The sequence below is a fragment of the Lithobates pipiens genome, unplaced genomic scaffold (assembly GCF_037356315.1).
Source record: "Lithobates pipiens isolate NorthernLeopardFrog02 unplaced genomic scaffold, aLitPip1_a1.2 Scaffold_27, whole genome shotgun sequence".
In the NCBI taxonomy this organism is placed as follows: Eukaryota; Metazoa; Chordata; class Amphibia; order Anura; family Ranidae; genus Lithobates; species Lithobates pipiens.
In genome coordinates, this window is record NW_027507788.1 from 107,153,132 (window position 1) to 107,172,950 (window position 19,819).

The 19,819-nt window shown below is 45.4% G+C and overlaps 1 protein-coding gene across 7 annotated transcripts in view; it reads right to left on the reverse strand.

Moving 5' to 3' along the window:
* Nucleotides 1-19,819, reverse strand: part of LOC143934056 (myosin-10-like) — a 297,595-nt gene that overhangs the window by 181,085 nt on the left and 96,691 nt on the right. For 6 of the 7 annotated variants that reach the window (XM_077457329.1, XM_077457326.1, XM_077457331.1 and 3 more), the window contains exon 1: nt 3,420-3,585. The exons of the other annotated variant lie outside the window; for it this stretch is intronic. The gene's annotated coding sequence lies outside the window, so the exon portion shown is untranslated. Of the gene's footprint in view, nt 1-3,419; nt 3,586-19,819 lie in introns of those variants that run through there. 7 annotated transcript variants of the gene reach the window in all.

The following is a 19,819-nucleotide window of genomic DNA, read 5'->3' on the forward strand; positions in this document are numbered from 1 at the left end:
ATCCGAAGTTTGCTAAGCAACTTGTCATGGTGTCAAAATGAAAAATGGACCCTATAGGGGTTATTTACTTAAAAAAAAAGTCATTGTAGATCCGAGGGAGGCATGCAAGGAAAATAAAACACAGCATTTTAGCTTGCACATGATTGGATGATAAAATCAGCAGAGCTTCCCCTCATTTCAAATCTACACCTTAGATTTACAGCAACTGCACTTCCAAGTGCACTTGCATTGCAATTAGGATTTGCCTTTGGTAAATAGCCCCCTATATATCTTCAAGTGGTCATGTTTACCCAATGGCGGTTATCCTGATAAAAAAAAAATATATTGTTTAAATATTTCCTTTATTCTAAAAGAGATGTAGAATGCTACTAGAGAACTTATGTTCAATAACTGCACCAATTCATATATTCTCAGCTTTTAACCTTTTTTCTCCATATTCAAATGCTCTTCTGCTCCTGGTGTAGCACTTCCCCCAACTTCCTGTTGTGGAACATGCACGCTGCTACTCCCCAAAGCACATCAGTACTTGCGTGAAGGCATATTAGAATGTGAATGCTCATGGAAGTTTAAATGAGTTCATCAAGTCTCATTGGATTTTGACCTGTACTAAAGGAATCAGAAAGGGTCCAATGTGACTTCACCTGTACTAAAGGAATCAGAAAGGGTCCAATGTGACTTCCACTGTACTAAAGGAATCAGAAAGGGTCCAATGTGACTTCCACTGTACTAAAGGAATCAGAAAGGGTCCAATGTGACTTCCACTGTACTAAAGGAATCAGAAAGGGTCCAATGTGACTTCACCTGTAGTAAAGGAATCAGAAAGGGTCCAATGTGACTTCCACTGTACTAAAGGAATCAGAAAGGGTCCAATGTGACTTCCACTGTACTAAAGGAATCAGAAAGGGTCCCATGTGACTTCACCTGTAGTAAAGGAATCAGAAAGGGTCCAATGTGACTTCCACCATACTAAAGGAATCAGAAAGGGTCCAATGTGACTTCCACTGTACTAAAGGAATCAGAAAGGGTCCAATGTGACTTCACCTGTACTAAAGGAATCAGAAAGGGTCCAATGTGACTTCCACTGTACTAAAGGAATCAGAAAGGGTCCAATGTGACTTCCACTGTACTAAAGGAATCAGAAAGGGTCCAATGTGACTTCCACTGTACTAAAGGAATCAGAAAGGGTCCAATGTGACTTCACCTGTACTAAAGGAATCAGAAAGGGTCCAATGTGACTTCACCTGTACTAAAGGAATCAGAAAGGGTCCAATGTGACTTCCACTGTACTAAAGGAATCAGAAAGGGTCCAATGTGACTTCACCTGTACTAAAGGAATCAGAAAGGGTCCAATGTGACTTCCACTGTACTAAAGGAATCAGAAAGGGTCCAATGTGACTTCCACTGTACTAAAGGAATCAGAAAGGGTCCAATGTGACTTCACCTGTAGTAAAGGAATCAGAAAGGGTCCAATGTGACTTCCACCATACTAAAGGAATCAGAAAGGGTCCAATGTGACTTCCACTGTACTAAAGGAATCAGAAAGGGTCCAATGTGACTTCACCTGTACTAAAGGAATCAGAAAGGGTCCAATGTGACTTCCACTGTACTAAAGGAATCAGAAAGGGTCCAATGTGACTTCCACTGTACTAAAGGAATCAGAAAGGGTCCAATGTGACTTCCACTGTACTAAAGGAATCAGAAAGGGTCCAATGTGACTTCACCTGTACTAAAGGAATCAGAAAGGGTCCAATGTGACTTCACCTGTACTAAAGGAATCAGAAAGGGTCCAATGTGACTTCCACTGTACTAAAGGAATCAGAAAGGGTCCAATGTGACTTCCACTGTACTAAAGGAATCAGAAAGGGTCCAATGTGACTTCACCTGTACTAAAGGAATCAGAAAGGGTCCAATGTGACTTCCACCATACTAAAGGAATCAGAAAGGGTCCAATGTGACTTCCACTGTACTAAAGGAATCAGAAAGGGTCCAATGTGACTTCCACTGTACTAAAGGAATCAGAAAGGGTCCAATGTGACTTCACCTGTACTAAAGGAATCAGAAAGGGTCCAATGTGACTTCACCTGTACTAAAGGAATCAGAAAGGGTCCAATGTGACTTCCACCATACTAAAGGAATCAGAAAGGGTCCAATGTGACTTCCACTGTACTAAAGGAATCAGAAAGGGTCCAATGTGACTTCACCTGTACTAAGGAAATCAGAAAGGGTCCAACGTGACTACACCTGTAGTAAAGGAATCAGAAAGGGTCCAATGTGACTTCTCCTGTACTAAAGGAATCAGAAAGGGTCCAATGTGACTTCACCTGTACTAAAGGAATCAGAAAGGGTCCAATGTGACTTCCACCGTACTAAAGGAATCAGAAAGGGTCCAATGTGACTTCACCTGTACTAAGGGAATCAGAAAGGGTCTAATGTGACTTCACCTGTACTAATAGAATCAGAAAGTATTCAATGTGAATTCACCTGTACTACAGGAATCAGAGAGGATCATATGTCAATCTACCTGTACCTTTTCAATATACAAAAATACTTTTCAGCATTATCAACCAACTAAAAAGCCTACAAGTTTGAATGATTATAACAATTTATAAGGAAAAGGGGCGACATAAGACCTTTAAATACATTACATATGTGAATAAGGGTCAGAAGGGCAGGATTTTTAACATTTTAAAATAAAGATCAAGAACACGGAACATGACATCAAACTAGCAGGAGGAAAGTTCATAACCAATCTAACAAAATATTATTTTACTGAAAGTGTAGTTGCTACTTGGAACAGACTTCCAGCAGAGGCAGTGAGTCAGTCCACAGTACATAGAGCTATACTCAGACAATAGAGACCGGGGCTGACTGCATGGAGCACCTGGTCTGTGTTCTGACATCATTCTTTCTAACAAAGATTCACGTTTCCAGCAATGTATGAACATTTAAACAAAATGTCATGTTTCTAACAATACAATGTATAATAGTGTTTAATGTTTATAACAACGAAAAATAAAAACATTATAATAAGGTTTCCTGTTTCTAATAATATTGCATGTTTCTAGCGATGCATAAAAATAATTATAACCAGTTTTCCCGTTTCTAACAATATTTAATATTTCTAGCAATGCAATGTTTAGAACAATGTAGAAAAATAATTAAAACAAGATTTCCTGTGTTTAGCAATATTTGATATTTCCAGCAATGCAATGTTTAGAACAATGTAGAAAAATAATTATAAGAAGATTTCCTGTTTGTAAGGACATATAATAAAATTCAAAGTTTCGATCAGTGGTAGATTGTACCCCAGCCCCGATCGTTCTTGTACTGGCGGAGGAGTGAGCTCTCAGCAATGAAAGCCTTTCCCAATCCTCAGCCTGTAAAGTCTACCAATGTTTGGCTGTAAGCAAGCACTGTACCTTTCTTGTAATAGAAGTGCTCTGCTCCCTTCCAGAGGCCGCAACACCCAAATCAGGAAAACAAAATGCTCCTTTGTAAGGCGCTGAGGGGGGTTAACTCCAAGGTAGAGCTCTCCCGCAGCCTGCTCCTCATCCAGACAGCCAACTGTCAGTGCATGTCGGGAAGGGAGAGGAGTGGGAGTGCAAAGGTCCTCCCTGATGTCATGGAGCGAGGAGGGGCCCTGAGCTCTAATACTCTCCCATAGAAAGTGCTGAAACCTCACAAGCAAACATCATGCCTGGGAGACACAGCCGGGGCTGGGCTGCACTCCTATTCTTCTACCTATTGTGACAAAGGTGTGAAAGCTTCTCCTACTGCTAAAAACCACGGTTTGGGTGACCATACACTGAATGATTTTACAGACGATCAATTTTACTGTTAGAGAAAAATACAAATCGGAAAATAAAAATGATCACTCAATGATTGATACACTAAACGATCGTATCAATCAATGTACTTTGCTACGATTGGATTTTCCATCCAGAATAATTTAGTTTTTGCTCAAAATTGATCGATGGCACAATATGAGTTTTTTTTTTCAATCAAAACGGTTCTTTTAAGGATTGCTCAGATTGTTACTTGTATGGCCACCCTAATGCCCAGTACACACAATCAGAAAATCATCCGAAAAATACAGATTTTGGAGCGATCGTACGATAATCTGATCATTAGTAGTGATGGACGAACTTCCGACGGGACGTTTCGCGAACGCGAAACGCGAACGGACACAAACGTTCGCGAAAACGACCGTTCGCCGCGGGCTCCATTGACTTCAATGGGAGGCGAATTTCGCAAACCTTTAGGTCGAATTTGCGGCCACGGGGTAATTATTAGGGGGTAGCACGTAGTCCCACCACCTGGACAATAGCATAATACATGTATGAGGTGAATTTGGGATCGATAACTACAAGCATTTTTTTTTTATTTGGGAAATTGTTCTGACAATTCAGGACTATGGAGCTAATGAAGGCAATGGAGGAGAGGGAAGGTCAGGGACCAGGGTAGGCAAACAAGAGGGTGCAGGAGATACAGAGCACTGACAGCAGCACCGTAATACAGAGCACTGACATCAGCACCGTGACATACAGCGCTGACAGCAGCTCCGTGACATACAGCGCTGACAGCAGCTCCGTGACATACAGCGCTGACAGCAGCTCCGTGACATACAGCGCTGACAGCAGCTCCGTGACATACAGCGCTGACAGCAGCTCCGTGACATACAGCGCTGACAGCAGCACCGTGACATACAGCGCTGACAGCAGCTCCGCGACATACAGCGCTGACAGCAGCTCCGTGACATACAGCGCTGACAGCAGCTCCGTGACATACAGCACTGACAGCAGCTCCGTGACATACAGCGCTGACAGCAGCTCCGTGACATACAGCGCTGACAGCAGCACCGTGACATACAGCGCTGACAGCAGCTCCGTGACATACAGCGCTGACAGCAGCTCCGTGACATACAGCGCTGACAGCAGCTCCGTGACATACAGCACTGACAGCAGCTCCATGACATACAGCGCTGACAGCAGCTCCGTGACATACAGCGCTGACAGCAGCACCGTGACATACAGCGCTGACAGCAGCTCCGTGACATACAGCGCTGACAGCAGCTCCGTGACATACAGCGCTGACAGCAGCTCCGTGACATACAGCGCTGACAGCAGCTCCGTGACATACAGCGCTGACAGCAGCTCCGTGACATACAGCGCTGACAGCAGCTCCGTGACATACAGCGCTGACAGCAGCTCCGTGACATACAGCGCTGACAGCAGCACCGTAAGCAGCCCCAGGAGGAAGTCAGCACAGCACAGGGATGGTGTGATCCCCTCATAATAAGAACCCCCAGGAGGAAGTCAGCACAGCACAGGGATGGTGGGAGCCCCTCATAATAAGAACACCCAGGAGGAAGTCAGCACAGCACAGGGATGGTGGGAACCCCTCATAATAAGCAGCCCCAGTAGAAATATGACACCGCTCAACCTCTTCAAAGAGGAGGGTAGGGGCATATAGTACGGTGTGCTTTTTTGGGTCAGGGAAGTGAGCCAAATGAATTAAGAAGGTCTGTGTGCTTGATTCCAAAAATTGTTTATAGACATATACATGGTCTACTGATCACATGTGTTGAATTCCTCCGAGATCCATGCCTCATTCATTTTTAGAAATGTGAGGTAGTTAACACTGTCGTGAGCTAGGCGAGTACGCTTATCGGTCACAATCCCCCCTGCTGCGCTGAACGTCCTTTCGGACAGGACACTGGATGAGGGGCAAGCCAACAGTTCGATTGCAAATTGGGCAAGCTCTGGCCAGAGGTCAAGCCTGCCCACCCAGTAGTCTAGGGGTTCATCACTCCTCAGAGCGTCCACATCGGCCGTTAACCCAATGTAGTCGGACACCTGACGGTCTAGGCGTTCCCTGATGCTGGATCCGGATGACACCTGTCGATGGGTCGGCTGAAAGAATGACCTCATATCCGAAGTCACCAACACATCTTCAAACCGGCCTCTTCTTGCAGGCGCTGTTGGATTGGTACCCGCAAATCCTTCTCTGGGAGTGGGAATTGCTCCTCTGCCAGCGCACGCAAAAGCAGAATGCAGCATTTCTCGAAGCAAGGCCTGGAAGTGCTGCATTCTGACAGCCCTCTGCGACGGCGGTAACATTTCCGCCATTTTGTGTTTGTACCGGGGATCTAAGTACGTTGCCACCCAGTACTGGTCCTTGACCCTCATGCTTTTTATACGGGGGTCCCTATTAAAACACTGGAGCATGAAGGCCCCCATTTGCACTCAAGCGGAAGGTATGTGGTGGTGGTGGTGTTGTTGGTGGTAGTGTCTTTGGGGGTGCACATAGCAGAGAGTGAAGAAGAGGGTGCAGATCGAGAGGATGAGGAGGGTGCAGAAGAATAAGGCTGAGTGAGCCACTCAACCAAGTCTGGTGCGTCCTTTAAAGTAATTGAACGCACCTTCTGCAACTTCCCACTTTGGCTCAAGGCTGTTGCTCCTGCCCTACCCCTACCACCCCTGCGGAAGGGCCTGCCTCTTCCTCTGCCTGTCATTTTTTAAATCACCCTGTGACAAAACTCTTAGTCCCTATACCGCTGAAGGACTGCTGCAGTATAGGGCAGCGGTCAGCAGTAGTGCACGTCAACCCTATGTATTGTGGACCGATAGCGGTCCTTACAGAACAGCAGACTGTACTGCACTCAGGCCTATGTACCGTAGCACCCTATACCAAGTTACCAGTCCTTATAAAAACTTTTGTGGACCAAGCAGGTTGTGTGTTAGTGTTTAGCAGACTGTGCGTCAGTCCCTATACCGCTGAAGGACTGCTGCAGTATAGGGCAGCGGTCAGCAGTAGTGCACGGCAACCCTATGTATTGTGGACCGATAGCGGTCCTTACAGAACAGCAGACTGTAACGCACTCAGGCCTATGTACCGTAGCACCCTATACCAAGTTACCAGTCCTTATAAGAACTTTTGTGGACCAAGCAGGTTGTGTGTTAGTGATTAGCAGACTGTACGTCAGTCCCTATACCAATGAAGGACTGCTGCAGTATAGGGCAGCGGTCAGCAGTAGTGCACGGCAACCCTATGTATTGTGGACCGATAGCGGTCCTTACAGAACAGCAGACTGTACTGCACTCAGGCCTATGTACCGTAGCACCCTATACCAAGTTACCAGTCCTTATAAAAACTTTTGTGGACCAAGCAGGTTGTGTGTTAGTGTTTAGCAGACTGTGCGTCAGTCCCTATACCGCTGAAGGACTGCTGCAGTATAGGGCAGCGGTCAGCAGTAGTGCACGGCAACCCTATGTATTGTGGACCGATAGCGGTCCTTACAGAACAGCAGACTGTAACGCACTCAGGCCTATGTACCGTAGCACCCTATACCAAGTTACCAGTCCTTATAAGAACTTTTGTGGACCAAGCAGGTTGTGTGTTAGTGATTAGCAGACTGTACGTCAGTCCCTATACCAATGAAGGACTGCTGCAGTATAGGGCAGCGGTCAGCAGTAGTGCACGGCAACCCTATGTATTGTGGACCGATAGCGGTCCTTACAGAACAGCAGACTGTACTGCACTCAGGCCTATGTACCGTAGCACCCTATACCAAGTTACCAGTCCTTATAAGAACTTTTGTGGACCAAGCAGGTTGTGTATTAGTGTTTAGCAGACTGTGCGTCAGTCCCTATACCGCTGAAGGACTGCTGCAGTATAGGGCAGCGGTCAGCAGTAGTGCACGGCAACCCTATGTATTGTGGACCGATAGCAGTCCTTACAGAACAGCAGACTGTACTGCACTCAGGCCTATGTACCGTAGCACCCTATACCAAGTTACCAGTCCTTATAAGAACTTTTGTGGACCAAGCAGGTTGTGTGTTAGTGTTTAGCAGACTGTGCGTCAGTCCCTATACCGCTGAAGGACTGCTGCAGTATAGGGCAGCGGTCAGCAGTAGTGCACGTCAACCCTATGTATTGTGGACCGATAGCGGTCCTTACAGAACAGCAGACTGTAACGCACTCAGGCCTATGTACCGTAGCACCCTATACCAAGTTACCAGTCCTTATAAGAACTTTTGTGGACCAAGCAGGTTGTGTATTAGTGTTTAGCAGACTGTGCGTCAGTCCCTATACCGCTGAAGGACTGCTGCAGTATAGGGCAGCGGTCAGCAGTAGTGCACGGCAACCCTATGTATTGTGGACCGATAGCGGTCCTTACAGAACAGCAGACTGTACCGCACCCAAGCCTATGTACCGTAGCACCCTAGACAGACCAAGTTACCAGTCCTGATAAAGAGCTTTGTGGAACAAGTGAGTTGTGAATGATTAGCAGACTGCAGCAGAAGGGCAGCAGTCAAGTATAATATTCTTTCTATATTTGGAAGAAAGAATATTATACGTGTACAAGCCTATTACCGTACCACTGATACCAGTCCTGAAAAGAACCTTTGTGGAACTAATAGTAACAGCAAGTCTTTAAAATTATCCTCACTGCCTGACACACTGCTTCCTGCCTGTCCCTATACAAATTGGCAAAAAAGAGTAGGCTGGAACGATTAGCTGGAACAGCTCTTTTGTGGACCTGATAGTAACAGCTAATGATGATGATGATGATGATGATGAAGAAAGACTAATCTGGCTGAGCTGTCCCTAAAATAGCAGCATACAGCGCTCTGTCCCTTTATCTAAACTGACAAAAGAAACTCAGGCTGCTGACCTAACACCTATACCAGTCCTGAAAAGAACTTTTGTGTACCAAATAGCTAGCGTTTTCTCTGTCCCTACTCCACACAGGATCCTTTCCCTACAGTGACAGAAGAAAGAATGTAAAATGGCCACCGGATCGGGTGTATTTATAGGTTAGGGGGAATGTCCAAGTGTCCATGAGCTGTCATGTCTCAATTGGTTGTCCTGTAACACATGATAAACGTGTCACGAAAGGTTAAAGTTCTTGTATACATTAAACACGTAAGTCCGCCGGGGCGAACGACGGAAAAAGGCGTTCGAACCCGCGGACGGCGAAAGTCGGAAATTCGCCGCGAAACGACCGCCGGGCGAAACGTTCGTCCATCACTAATCATTAGTACAGAGCTTTGTAGAGCCGATCAGGACAGTTCATCCGATATTATTTGACATGCAATTTTTTTTCTTTCATACGATGCCATATCATATGATTTTTGTTTAATCAGTACAGCGGACGTTTGAAAATGCAATCCAAAGGCATTACAAAACACATGACACCACTTCCGAATTTGTTAGTCTGTTGTACGTAAATTTTTGTGACTTTAGTAAACTCATCAGATTCGATCTGAGATTAGCATGCCAAAAAAAATAAAAAATAAAGACAATCATTCGTCAAATAATCTCATTGTGTGTACCGGGCATTCGAATTGGTGTAATGCCCTGTACACAATCAATCAATCCAGTGGAAAAGTCCGGAGGACTCGAGTCAATTTTTTTTACTCAAAAGTCCGGTGGACTAAGAAAGTCGTTTTGTACCAAAATATGTCTGTCGGACTCGCAGTCCGGCGGACAATATGACCGTGTGTGTGCTAGTACGCAATACTTTTGAAATGAACTGACTTTTCCCGCACGGAGAAAAGTCCATTAATTTTGAGCCCAGCTCCAGGTAGCCGGGACCAGCGAATGAGGCATCGCTGGCCCTGTCACCTGGTATGGGCTTAAAGGGGAAGCCCTACGCTGAAAAAACTGTGTGGGGGTCCCCCCCTTCGGTCCATATCAGACCCTTATCCGAGCACGCAACCTGGCCGGTCAGGAAAGTGTGTGGGGACGAGCCGTGCCAGGCCACGTGCCCTCAACATGGGGGTGCTTTGGGGAAGGGGGGGCCGCGCGGCCCCCACACCCCAAAGCACCTTGTCCCCATGTTGATGAGGACAAGGGCCTCTTCCCGACAACCCTGGCCGCTGGTTGTCGGGGTCTGCGGGCGGGGGGCTTATCAGAATCCGTGAGCCCCCACCCTATTTCTTCATCAAAATGGGCGGGGACATTACCCGGTGATGCCCCTATATAAAAGTCGCCGCACGCCGCGTGCCTGTCATTGTGGCCAGAGACAGCGACGAGTCAACAGCTCAAGAAGAGAAGAAGAGAAGAACAGAAGGCGGCGATAGAAGACTGGGCCACCGCTTGTAAAAGAGCTAGAAGAAGGCACGGAGGCCTGGCAAGAAGAACCAAAGAGGGGGACAGGACCCCCAAAGTCGGAAGAAGAGGGCGGTGACGAAGAAGAAAGCCAGGCTCCTCCGATAGTAAAAGAGCTAGCAAAAGAGCAGAAGATCCCCAAAGACGGAAGAAGACCCTCGGAGCTGTGCAATAAACTATTTTTAACCCTTGTGTGTTGTGTATTTTACATTTTTTTCACAGGTGAATGGGTAGGGGTACATTGTACCCCATACTCATTCACATAGGGTGGGGGCCCGGGTTTTGTCGAGAAGAGGCCCTTGTCCTCATCAGCATGGGGACAGGGTGCTTTGGGGTGGGGGGGAGCCGCACGACCCCCCCTTGCCCAAAGCACCCCCCCATGTTGAGGGCACGTGGCCTGGTACGGCTCAGGAGGGGGGGGGTGCTCGCTCGTCCCCACCCCCTTTCCTGACTGGCCAGGTTGCGTGCTCGGATAAGGGTCTGATATGGACCTGGGGGGGGACCCCATGCCGTTTTTTTGGCGTAGGGCTTCCCATTTAAGTCCATACCAGGTTATCGGGCCAGCGATGCCTCATACCTGGAGCCGCGCTCAAAATGAATGGACTTTCCTCCGTGTGTGGCCAAGTCCGTTCATTTCAAAAGTACGGCGGATAGTCCGGCGGAAAAGTCACGTGTGTGGGCAGGTCCGCTCATTCAGACAGTCCGGCGGACTTTACGGCGGTTTGTCCGCCAGACTAAGTCCGCCGGATAGTCTGATCGTGTGTACGCGGCATTAGCGTTCATTTCGTTTTATCTGGAATTCCTTGCTGCAGTTTTCCCTGAGATTTCATCGCACAGATGGGATTAAATTGAACACAAAGGGAAGCTTTATATAAAAATTGGGGAAATCCGGGAACAGTGACTTGTCTGGGTTTGCTGCATTTCGGACTTGTTTAGGCTTCCAGTAAGGGGGGGGGGGGGGGCATTAAACAAAAAGGTTGAGCCATATTTTTAGCATCCCCAACCACTCCCCACCCTTTAAGGCCTGGTTCACACCTATGCATTTTTTTAGTGCGTTTTCAGTTTTGCAGAAACGCACTACAATCCATTTAACATGGTTTCCTACGCGTCACGTTCACATCTGTGCATTTTATGGAAAGGGCCAGGGACTTTTTTCTGGTTTCTGGTTCTATAGACTTCAATGGATCAAAAACATGTATTGAAAAATGCAAAATGCACCTGGAATACGCAAACGAAATAGGTGAGAACCAGGCCTTAGGCTATGTTTCCACTATTGCCTCCCCAAAGTCATATGATTTTGCCACAACTTGACCAATGCCTGTGCATTCTTGAGGTCTATAGACCTCAAGTAGTGCAGGGACTACTTTGAAGTGGCTGCGTCTTGAAGTCGCACAGATATGAACGGTTCTCATTGGAAACCATGAGGTACCACTTGGCATGCGACTTTTCAGTCCCAAATCGCATGAAAAGTCACACTAGTGGAAAACTAGCCTTAAAGTGTTACTAAACCCACAACAGTAAAATCAGTCTGTATATGCCGTAAAGCATGCTTGTTATACTCACTGTGGAATCTAAGGGGTTATTCCTCTGAATTGTGTAAAAAGGCTGTTTGATCCTGTCTTCTTTGATCCTCCCCCTCTTCCACTGTCCCCAATCCATCTCCTGATAGTACAGAGCACGGGGGCAAGCTGCACATGCTCAGTTTGGTGTGTATTGCTTTGGAGTTTTTTTTTCTTAGGAGAGTGCATGTGATCAGCACAGGGCCAATCAGCACTGTCAGAACAGGGTCAGGGGTCCTTGCAGCCTTATAGGACAATCAAAGGAGAATGAAAACTCCTCCTACAAGCTTCAACCAGACACTGATAGAAGTCACAAGACTGCTATATACAGCTGATAAGAAATGGTATTTAGTAGTTTATATTTACTAAAAGAATTGCATTTCCATCTTCTGTGTACTGTGGGAGACCAGATATAGTGAATGCAGGGTCCTTGGTTTAGTAACACTTTAAGTTGCAAAAGCAGCAGACAGCGGTGTTCGTTCACATGCCATGTTTACAGTGCTTTGTTTTGTGTACGGAACAAAGAATACCGCCCCCCCCCCCCCCCCCATGGCTGCATTTGATGGGTAATACTGCCGACAAATACAAACCATTAAGTGAATATGGGGACGCTATGCACACAGTTGCAGCATGTGGCTGCGGCATTTAAAGGGTTAAAAAAGAGGAGGTGAGGAGACATATCGCGTCCTCACCTCCTGCCAAATGCCTCTGAAAGGCAAACCCAAATACAAATAACCTTTCAGAGGTGTGGCGATTTAGCCGTGAGTCTAAACTTAGCCTTACTGCCAGTTATAAAGCTGATAGAAAATGACTCAGAGGGCCAATGCAAGGGAAGATAATTGGGAACATTTTAGGCCATTTTGCAGAGAAGACAAAGAAAAGAAAAGTGGATTTAGGGATAAATAAACGATGTGGATCGCTACAGCAAAAATTCCAGAAAATGTATGGAATTTGTCAGCCACCAATTGTCAATATTAAATTATTAAGTGCTATATTTTCCTATCAGTGGACAGTGGTGTAGTGGTTAGCACTCTCGCCTAGCAGTAAGAAGGGTCGCTGGTTCAAATCCCTGATTCAAATCCCAACCACGACACTATCTGCCTGGAGTTTGCATGCTCTCCCTGTGCCTACATGGGTTTCCTCCGGGTACTCCGGTTTCCTCCCACACTCCAAAGACATGCTGGTAGGTTAATTGGCTTCTGTCCAAAATTGGCCCTAATATATGAATGGGGACCTTGGATTGTGGGATCCTTGAGGGTAAGGACTGAATGGAGTGTGCAATGTACAGGGATAGGGACAATTGTAGACACTCACTCAGGTTGAACTGGATGGCCTGGTGTCTTTATTCAACCTTACTAACTATGTAACTATTACATTTAGGCCTCATGCACGCGGGGCGTTTGTTTTTCTCCTCCGAACGCCAGAACTCCTGGCAGGAGAAAAGCTGCTAGAAATGCGCCTAATGCCCCATACACATGGTTGGAAATTCCGAAGGAAAAAGGCCAATCAGATTGTGTTGTCGGAAAATACAATCATGTGTGGGCTCCATTGGACTTTTTCTGTTGGAATTTCCGACTGAAAAAGTTTGAGAGCTGGATCCAAAATTTTCTGACAACAAAATCCGATCTGACTTTTTCCGATCGTGTGTAGAGAATTCCGAGGCACAAAGTGCCACGCATGCTCAGAAAAAATTTGGAGACGAAAGCTAGTGGCTACTGGCCTCTACATAGTCCCATTGTACGTTTTGTACGTCACCTCATTCCGAACGATCTGATTTTCAGACAACTTTGTGTGACCGTGTGTATGCAAGACAAGTTGTGGCCAAAATCCATCTGAAAAAATCCGACAGATTTTGTGGTCGGAATGTCTGACCGTGTGTATGGGGCATAAAGCCACATATTACATGGGCGTTAAGGTGCATCAAGGGTTCGAGCATCAATGTATCCCATTAGCCAGATTTTTGAATCTAGTATGGCCATTGGAGACATTAATGCTCAAACACACCTAAATGCGTCTAGCATTTAGAGATACTGACGCGTTTAGGCACATCAAACGCTTTTTCAGCACTTTGCTAGTAACGAATTGGACCGCCTTTTGTCTTCAGAACTAGGGACTGGACCTATTTTTGACAACTGTTTACAAATTAAAACCATTTATTTTTGCTAGAAAATTACTTAGAACCCCCAAACATCATTTTTTTTTTCAGACACCCTAGAGAGTCGTTGCAATACTTTATGTCTCACCGTATTTGCGCATCGATCTTACAAATACAATTTCATTTGGAAAAAATACAGTTTATTTTAATCAAAAAATAAAAGCAAACACAGTAAAGTTAGCCCAATTTTTTTTTTCTATACTGTGAAAGGTGATGTTACACCGAGTAAATTGATACCCAACATATCATGCTTCAAAATTGCGCCCGCTCGTGAAATGGTGACAAACGTTGGCACTTAAGAATTTCCATAGGTGACGTTTAAAATTTTCTACAGGTTACCAGTTTTGCATTACAGAGGAGGTTCTAGTATTATTGCTCTCGCTCCAACGATCGTGGCGATACCTCACATGTGTGTTGAACACCATTTACATATGTGGGCGTGACTTTGGCGGCACAGTGGTGTAGTGGTTAGCACTCTCAGGCCGCGTACACACGGGCGGACTGTTCGCCCAACTTTGTCCGCTGAACAGTGTTTAAGCGGACAGTCCGCTCGTGTGTGGGCTTCAGCGGACAGTTTCAGCAGACAGTCTGACGAACAAAGTTTTTCGGAATTCCCGTAAGACAGTCCGCTGAAACTTGGTTTCAGCGGACAGTCCGCTCGTGTGCAGGCTTGTTCGACAAACTAAGTTTCGCGCATGCTCAGAAAGGATTTACACGGCGAAGGTTGCATTGCAGTGTATTGGACGTCGAATTTTTCGTCCTGTCGTACGTGCCGTTCCCGTCATCGCGCACGCTTTCAGCGGACTGTTCGTTCATCGTGTGTGGTCAAGTCCGTTCATGCAAATTTTGAGCGGACTGTTTGTCGGATTGTTTGACGAACAAAGTTGGGCGAACAGTCCGCCCGTGTGTACGCGGCCTCACATAGCAGTAAGAAGGGTCGCTGGTTCAAATCCCAACCACGACACTACCTGCCTGGAGTTTGCATGTTCTCCCTGTGCCTGTGTGGGTTTCCTCCGGGTACTCCGGTTTCCTCCCACAATCCAAAGACATGCAGGTAGGTTAATTGGCTTCTGTCCAAAATTGGCCCTAGTATATGAATGGGGACCTTGGATTGTGGGCTCCTTGAGGGTAGGGACCGATGTGAGTGTGCAATGTACAGGGATAGGGACAATTATAGACACTCACTCAGGTTGAACTGGATGGACTGGTGTCTTTATTCAACCTTACTAACTATGTAACTATATATAACTATGTAACTTACGTATGTGTTCGCTTCTGCGCGCGAGCTCGGAGGGACGGGATGCTTTAAATTTATTTTATTTATTTTTTATTTTTTATTTTACCTCTTATTTTTTATTTTTACAACATTCTTTGTAATAGAAAAAAGCATGACAGGACCTCTTATTATGAGATCAGGGGTCATAAAGACCTCAGATCTCACATTTACACTTAAAAGCAATAATAAAAAAAAAAGATATATATTCTTTTTAGTTTTAATTAAAAAAAAAATTGTCCCTTTAAGGCCGTTGGGCGGAAGTGACGTTTCACGTCGCTGCCATCATCCAATGGCACAGAGTCGAGTCGGAGCCCTCATTCCCTCACTCAACTTGGTGCCAAGCAGGGCAAAGCATCAGATAGTCTCAGCCGCTACCGACGGATCTTGTAAGCAGTGGAGATGACCGGGACATGGCGGAAGGGGGATGGGCACCTCTCTCAATGCTGATAAAAGTGATCTCACAGCAAATCCACCACGGAGACCACTTATCTCAAAGCAGACCGCCCACTGTTGAAGAAAATACCGGGGTTATGGCAGCTATTGGCTGCCATAACCCCGGTATTTAACATCAGTGTCACTTCTGGGGTGGGGTGATGTCATCAGCGTGCGCCAGGGAACTGGTCCATCCCCTAAAGGCGTGGGAAGCTTGAATGGCTGGCTGGTGCGGTCACACAGAGATTGGATGATCATAATAATAACAACAACAACAACAACAACAGTAAGCATTACAAACCACAAAAAAGTTAATGATAACAATAAGGGTGAGTTTAGATGTGCGGCTAAGTTGCCCGGCCTCTGAAAACCCATATTCTTTCAGATCACTCTTCAGAGGCAATATGACACCTTCTCAATTGCCTGTTTTAACCTCGTAAAAGGCTGCACAAACACGCCACATGTGGTTGCGGAGCATTTACAGCACATCCTCCTTCGCTTGAATGGGTCACGTTTAGCGGCAGTGCTGCTCCTTGAATGCGATAGCGGCGATAATGTTTTCCCACAGGCACAAAGCACTATAACCGCAGTATGTGAACGCCCCATCAACTCCCGCTGTAATTTAAGGGGGAGGGGACAATTGAGGGGAGCTGAAAACACAGGTCAGCCGCATGTCCTCTCTTCCCAATTGCAAGTCTAAATGAGCGTGTAATGCAAATCTTTGGAGCCAATCTGTAAAAATAAAACAAATTCCAGTATCCGTGTGCTCCATGGCATGCGGTCACTTTATTTCAGTCTACGTACAAAAGTTATAACCAAGACAAACTACTCAGATTAGGGCCCATAAATACCATATTATGAATAGTTGTGTGTAATAAACATAAAGCGCTGACATTCCCAACTGATGTAAGAAAGTATCTGCACATCTTGTGTACACAATGCAGTGATCTGGACATGGAAGGTCTCACTCACATATACACTATATGAACCCAAATACCCAATCCTACCCAATCCTACCCAATCCTACCTCCAGTCTTCATAGTCAAGAATGTTATATTCAACTATCGGTTTGAAGTGTAGTCACTTTAGGGACCGGTGTGGACAGTTTTTTGTTTGCATCAGAAATGCTTCTTTCCAAATACAAATAAATGAGAATGCACAAGCAGCGTGGCGCCGGTCCAATGTACCCGCAAAGAATTGTGATCCCAGAAGAGCTTCATACTGATATCAGCAGAGAGATGCATTTTCTTGTTAACATGGGCCCAGGTCTGACAGTACAATAGAGCATAGTATACACTAGTGGTCTCTAAACTGCGGCCCTTTGCTTGTCCTTATCAGGCCCATAGGACACCATTCCTCCCACTGATACAACGCACTATTCCTTCTACACCAACAATGAGGCAGAATTCCTTTCATCCCACTGACACCAATGAGGGACACTATTCCTTCCACTGACACCAACGAGGGACACTATTCTTCCCACTGACACCAATGAGGGACACTATTCCTTCCACTGACACCAACGAGGGACACTATTCTTCCCACTGACACCAATGAGGGACACTATTCCTTCCACTGACACCAACGAGGGACACTATTCCTTCCACTGACACCAACGAGGGACACTATTCTTCCCACTGACACCAATGAGGGACACTATTCTTCCCACTGACACCAATGAGGGACACTATTCCTCCCACTGACACCAATGAAGGACACTATTCCTCCCAATGACACCAATGAGGGACACTATTCCTCCCACTGACACCAATGAGGGACACTATTCCTCCCACTGACACCAATGAGGGACACTATTCCTCCCACTGACACCAATGAGGGACACTATTCTTCCCACTGACACCAATGAGGGACACTATTCTTCCCACTAACACCAATGAGGGACACTATTCTTCCCACTGACACCAATGAGGGACACTATTCTTCCCACTGACACCAATGAGGGACACTATTCCTCCCACTGACACCAATGAGGTACACTTTTCCTCCCACTGACCCCAATGAGGGACACTTTTCCTCCCACTGACCCCAATGAGGGACACTATTCCTCCCACTGACCCCAATGAGGGACACTATTCCTCCCACTGACACCAATGAGGGACATTATTCCTCCCACTGACACCAATGAGGGACATTATTCCTCCCACTGACACCAATGAGGGACAATATTCCTCCCACTGACACCAATGAGGGACATTATTCCTCCCACTGACACCAATGAGGGACATTATTCCTCCCACTGACACCAATGAGGGACACTATTCCTCCCACTGACACCAATGAGGGACACTATTCCTCCCACTGACACCAATGAGGGACCCTATTCCTCCCACTGACACCAATGAGGGAAACTATTCCTCCTACTGACACCAATGAGGGATACTATTCTTCTCACTGACACCAATGAGGGAAACTATTCCGCCTACTGACACCAATGAGGGACACTATTCTTCTCACTGACACCAATGAGGGACACTATTCCTCCTACTGACACCAATGAGGGACACTATTCCTCCTACTGACACCAATGAGGGACACTATTCTTCTCACTGACACCAATGAGGGACACTATTCTTCTCACTGACACCAATGAGGGACACTATTCTTCTCACTGACACCAATGAGGGACACTATTCCTCCTACTGACACCAATGATGGACACTATTCTTCTCACTGACACCAATGAGGGACACTATTCCTCCTACTGACACCAATGAGGGACACTATTCTTCTCACTGACACCAATGAGGGACACTATTCTTCTCACTGACACCAATGAGGGACACTATTCTTCTCACTGACACCAATGAGGGACACTATTCCTCCTACTGACACCAATGAGGGATACCTTTCCTCCCACTGACACCAATGAGGGACACTATTCTTCCCACTGACACCAATGAGGGACACTATTCCTCCCACTGACACCAGCAATAGGAAACTATTCCTCACGCCGACACCCACAACGGGGCACTATTCCTCCCACTGATACCAAATTTGGGGGAATATTCTTCCCACTGGCACCAATGGTCATGATCATTGAAACAAGGTGTTATTGTTGTTATTCTGTCTCTCACTGTTAAAATAAACCTACCATTAAAATTATAAGCTGATCATTTCTTTGTCAGTGGGCAAACTTACAAAATCAGACGCTAATAAAATACTCTTTTCCCCTCACTGTATGTATGTATACACACACACTTTATTACTTAGATAGATATATATACACACATACATACACACACACACACACACAGTATACATACACACACTTTATTATTTAGATATAAATAAATGTATGTATATATATATATATATATATATATATATATATATATATATATATATACACACACACACACACACACACACACACACACACACATATATACACACACAGTATACTGTATATACATACACATATATTATAAATACCGGTACTTTTTTTCTTTTTCTTATTTTTTTAAAGGTGATCACATCATCTCTGTTCTCTGTTGCATAAGGTGTTAGGAGAGCTAGGGGTGTAGAAACAGCACTAATCTTCCCAGTGAATGGCTTTACAGGGATGGTGTATCAGCACAAGTCCTGACTGGAGGATAGGCTGCCTGTTCTCCCAGCACAGCCAGAAAACTGTGGTAGTGTGGTCAGCTTGAAATAGGAAAGCAGGAGGACTGGCAGGGTGACCAGATATTTCACATAAAGGAAGAAATACAAAGATAAAAGGGTACTTTTTAAACACATGTAAATGGTACAACAGACACATATCTGGAATATGAATTGGGGTACCATATTCCCTAAGCTTTAGTATATATATTTTATTATAATCCTGCAATGCACCACAGCCCTGCTCCTGATAGAAGGAACAGAAGAGTACAATCCAGAAGGGGATGTTTGCCTTCCATAAATATCACTTGGTATGACTTTGAACTAACGGACCTGCTATGATTCATAGAATGGCAATTTGTTAAGTCCGTCTATACAGTGGAATGACACAGTTTTTGTCTCCTTTGGAATGATTCAGCCTGAAGTTAGTAATGTAGTAGAAAGGGACACTTGTAGGACTACAAGGTTGTAATGGGGGATAATGAAAAGATTGGGCTAACTTTACTGTATATATATATATATATATATATACAGTAAAGTTAGCCCAATCTTTTCATTATCCCCCATTACAACCTTGTAGTCCTACAAGTGTCCCTTTCTACTACATTACTAACTTCAGGCTGAATATATATATGTTTTTTTTTCCCAAAAAAATTGCTT